We start from the raw sequence: 5,488 nt of genomic DNA on the forward strand, positions 1-5,488 counted from the left end.
GTAATGGTGTATACAGAAAGTCATAATTGTACTACAGCCAAAGCCATGCAGGTATATTAACCCCTAAGGCTCTCTGCCTTCTCCAGGCCACACACGGTCACCCTGAAAGCAGTGGGAATTACTGTCTCAGCACATCCTTAACACGTTCTACTCAGACTCAAGCCTAGGGAAGCATGCCTGAGGTTTCCAGAGAAAGTAACTTAATTTTATATGTATGTCACTGTCCTTAAAGCTTTCCCTAGCCAATCTTCTGTCCTCAAGTCTGCAAAAAGTCTCAGTAGAACCCTTTGCCTTTCCAAGTACATTCAGGCATGCCATCATTTCCCCAAAAAAATTGAAATAAAAAATCAAAATGTAATCCCCCACCCATTTCAAAACTTCTCTCAACTTGGCCCCAAACCAGCAGGGCAGGATACTGGGCTGTCTTTCTCTTCTTGTTCTACCTTTCTCTGCCTTCCTACTCCCACTGCTTCTGGCTTCCTGAGATGAGGTTAAGGGAAGGAGGAAAGTGCCAAGAGCTTACTCAGCTAGTGCGATTGATATTTGGGTTGGTTCCTTTGGTGTAGCAGACATTCCAATGCCAGCTCTTACTCTGTGCATCTCATACAGCTTCTTTCATTTAACTCACACCTTTCTCAATTGGTGGAAATGCAAGTCACTCTCTGGCCTCCCCATCCTCGGCTTTTTCATTAAGGTGGCCCTAGTAGTGCCTCTTGGATAGAGGTGCACAGGATGAGCTCTTTCTAGATTATTCCAGACCCCTGGGTAGTACTGGGGCTGTGCATTTCCCATTCTCAGAGCCCCTCAATTGACTCACAGCCAATATCATACATGTGTCAGGATGAAAAAGAGAAATCAGGACTATATGAAGGATGGTTGCTCACAAACTCAGTAAGGGATTTTTGTTTCTTTAATTTTTAAAGATTAAAACAAAGCTTTTATTTAATTATTTATTTATTTATTTATTTATTTATTTATTTATTTATTTATTTTAACTATCAGCAATTATTACTGACAGGCTCCAATTAGTATTCACTGAAGTCTCTCACTGAAGGAAGTATACTGCTGTTTTCAACGCCACTGCCCAAGTCTGAATGGAATCCAGTGCATCTCTTCGTGTTGTTTCAGTGGTACCAGTGAGCAGTGACTATCTCCTCACATAAAACTTTCCCCAGAGTCCAGGCTAGGCCTTTTACTATTATTTGTGCCCTGGATGCTGCAGCCTGTCTTATAACACATCATCAGAGTCCCTCAAGACTCTCAAATGGTTACATTTCAAATGAGGGAATTTTAATGCCTTCCAGGAAAATGTGTATGTTTTTCTTAGACATACTAGTAAATCCCATGCAATATATTGAATGATCTGCTTGAAGATGTTTGGGCAGTACATTTCCTTAGAGGGCAGCCTGCCACATTCCTTACCTATGAGCAAAGATTTCAAGGTGGCATGGAGAGGCAGTGCCTAGTCTTCTGTCCCCTGATGCCAAGTTTCCTCCCATTGACACTCTGCTCACACCTGCTGGGAACGTGTGGAATGGGATCCCACTATCACCAAGACAGAACTGATGCCAATATGTAGGGAATAGGAGGAGTGACACTTTTATACTTTCTCTGAAGCTCCTGCTGTAGGGTTATTTTGAAATATTATAGATCCAGCTATCTAATATATAAATAGGTGGGAAAATATAAGACAAAAAAATAAAACAATGATCCCCCCAAAATTTCCCACCCAAAAATCCTATCCACCCACCCACCCCCAGAATTGGGGGACAAATTTCCTCACAAAATTTTGTACTGTGAGTGATGTCAGAGGAAAAATTCTACTAGAGGCCATTAAAAGCATGTAGAATGTTATAGAAATGAATCATTTAGTATGTCACTTTTAGAGACTGACTTTTCTTATTCACTATGATGTCTTGGAATTCATTCAAATTGTTGTGTATTAATATAGTTTGTTCTTTCTTATTTATGGGTAATATTCCATTGTATAGATAGATTAATCTGTTTTTCCATTTACATGTTGAAAGACATTAGGGTTAATTGGAGTTTTTGACAGTTCTTAAAAGAGCTATATATTATTTTATGGCTTTATATTACATTTTATATTACATAGGTTTTCCTCTAGGAAAAGGTTTTTTAACTTAGCACTGATATTTTGTGCTAAATAATTATTTGTTGGGGGGGTGATTTTCATGCACATGATTGTATGTTTAACAACATAGCTGGCCTACTCACTAGATGCTAGTAGCATACCATCTCATATTTGCGACAAAGGAACAATATTTCAGGATATAACCCTGAGGGACAAAATCACTTCCCCTGAGATCCACTGCTTTATGGTAGATACCCCAGAGTGAGATTTTTGAGTCAGTAATGAGTGTATGTTTGATTTTATAGGAAATTACCATGTTCTTCCAGAGTGTACACCATTTTGCATTCTATCAGCAATGAAGCTTCCAGTTGTTCCACATCCTCTGCGACATTTGATAGTACTCCAGAGTGAATTCCCGTGGACCTCAGAATGGAGTTTATTTCTTCCTTGTCTACTATGGCCTTTAATCCAGGACTTGGTTAGAAACTACCTCTCCCTCCCCCAATATGAGACTATCCTGTATGGTGTCACTAACCCCAGAAGGGATCACCCACCCCCAGGAGGAAGGAAATGTGAATCAATTGCCTACTGGGACCTCCAATGTCTCCATGGACTCCTTTGAGTTAGGTCCTTTAGGGCCAAGGGGAAGTGCCACATGCCCTTGAGTTTTCCAGGGTCTCTTGGTGGGAAAAGTTCAGTTTTTAGTCCAAGGCTTAGAAATTCATGTGTCAACAGCATTTGCTTGGAGAAGGAGGTTCTCTAGAGCCATTTAAGCTCTTCCCAATACCCATGTTCCCCTCAAAATTAGCCAGAACAAAAGACAAGTTATAGTTATGAGGCTTATCAGAGGACACCTGACACCTGTTTCCAGGGTCTTAACATACAGTGTCATATCCACAGAACACTCTTCTTCTGGGGGAGTTGACTCAAGGGATCTGGGCTCATTGGGCTAAGGATCAGGCTTATGAGGACTCTTCTTGTTAGGGAACAGGTTCTGGAGGATCCCTTTCTCCAGTTCAGCCTGGATATATCACTTCTAACTATTTCTTTCAGGAGCAACAGAGAGGTGAAGGTAGAACAGAGACGGGCCATTCTGCTAATTTCTTTCCAAGTTGTCAGGGATAAGGTCAATTTTAGATTCATGTCAGTATGACACTATCACTTAGATACCTAATCAAAAGTTCTTGATCTTTTGATTCAGTTTCATCTGATTCAAAATATAACAATTTTCTCAGTTTACCCCCATCTGGCTATGTCATAGTTGTCCTCTCCCTGCGTCTATTAGTCAGTTTGCTTGGACCTCCAGTAGTCTCCATTATTTTGCACCCACAGCCTCTGACTTTAAAGAAGCTGTATTCATGAACTCCAAGGTTTCAAAAAGAGTCCCTGAATCATCTGAGTTTACATCATCAAAAGGAGGTGCTAATCTTGGGGAAGGTTTTGTTGTTTTTGATTCTACACATGCTTTTTCTTAAAAGGGGCTGAACTGGGCTGGGGCTGGGGCTCAGCGGCAGAGCCCTCGCCTTGCATGTGCGAGACCCTGAGTTCAATCCTCAGCACCACATACAAAAATAAACAAGTGAAATAAAGATGTTGTGTTCAACTACAACTAAAAATTAAATATGAAAAAAAGGGGGCTGAACTTGGCAGCTAGAAACGACAGCACTTTCTTAATTTTTATGCTCTAATCAAGGGCTAAATTGAGAGCTTTCAGAAATCCCAGGTCCTCCTTCATAGGTTATGATGAACCAATGTCTTTCACGATGTCTTTCTTCAGTAGTTTTGGATGTTCTCTTGAGTGGCTTGTGTTCCTTCTTTGCAGAAGGAAGCAGCTATGGAGAACTGTTACTTGTAAGGAATGGTTTTAAGATCATACTTGTCAGAAAATACCACTGTCTTGGAATTTTTTCCCAGGCAACAAAGAGGTTGTTTCCTGCTGTAGTCCAGTGGAACAAAATTTGATATACTGGATACTATGGTTCAGACACTTGGGATTTTCTTTTTCTCTGGGACCTCTTGAGCCCAGATTGAGCTTTTAATTCACTAAACTGTTGTCTAGGTTAAAGGGTTTAGTTTTTTCTCTCTTGACATTTCATGCCTGTATCCATTAAATGCATACTGCTCTGGGAGCAGATAGCAGCCATCTTGTCAGTGTTAAGAACTGTCAAATTCTGGAACTCTTCCTTCTCAATTTGATAATTCGATAACACTAGTCTAGATGTGTTACTCTGCTTGAGATGGTTCACTGAGGAGAAGGTGATGATGCAGAGTTAGTAGAATTTCCTGCAAGTGGGAAATGTTCATGAACGTTGCATGCTTTTCCATTTATGTGTATCTTCTTTAATTTCTTTAATCCATTCAGCATAACTTTTGATGGGTTAGTTTAATCCATTTATACTTAAAGAAATTGTTAATATGTGAGGACTTACTATTGGTGTTTTGTTCATTGTTTTCTGTCTTTGGGACAGTTGTTTTGTTCCTCTTTTGTTTTCTTGCTATCTTCCTTTGTTATTTGATGATTTTTTTTGGTATTGGCTTATCTTATTCTTTTCTCTTTATCTTTTATCTGTCTATTATAGGTGTTTTTGTGAGTCTTGCATAAATATCTTATCATTATATCCATCTTTTTTAAAGTTAACAACTTCATATACCAAAACCAACCAACCAACCGATACTTTTATATAAACCTTTATCTTTTAACATTTACATTAGGTTTGAAGTAATTTATGTGCCACCATTACAGTGCTATATTAATCTCTATTTGTCTGTGTAAATGTATTCCCCAGGAAGATTTATGCTGTCATATGCTTTGGTGCTGCTGTTTAGTTTTTGTTGTTGTTGTTACAATTTGAAGAACACCTTTAAGAGTTTCTTAAAAGGTAAGTCTAGCATAAATATTTTTAGTTTGTTTGTTTGGGAAGTACTTTATTTATTCTTCATTTTGAAAAGAAAAATTTTCTGGTATTTTCTCCTCGTCGTCCTCCTCCTCTTTCTTATTCTGTCTCTATGTCTGCCTGTCTGTCTCTCTTTGTTATTGTGGATCAAAGGCAGAGCTCTGCACATGTTAAATATGTGCCCTACTTCTGAGCCATACTCTAGCCCTGTATAGTATTCTTGATTGACAAGTTTTTCTTCTAGTACTTTGACTACATGATTTCACATTCTTCTGGTCTGTGATTTTCTACTGATAAATCCAACAATATTTTTATGAAAGGTTTCTTATATGTGATGAGTCTCTTTTCTCTTGCTGCTTTCAAAGTTCTCTCTGTTTTTTACTTTGATAATTTGGTTATAATATCTCTTGTTGTAATCTTCTTTTAGTTGATCTTCTTTGAAGACTGTTAATAACGCTTCATAAATTCAGATGTCCCTAGATTTAGGAAGTTTTTCCCATTA

The sequence above is a fragment of the Marmota marmota genome, unplaced genomic scaffold (genome assembly GCF_001458135.2).
Source record: "Marmota marmota marmota unplaced genomic scaffold, marMar, whole genome shotgun sequence".
NCBI lineage: Eukaryota > Metazoa > Chordata > Mammalia > Rodentia > Sciuridae > Marmota > Marmota marmota.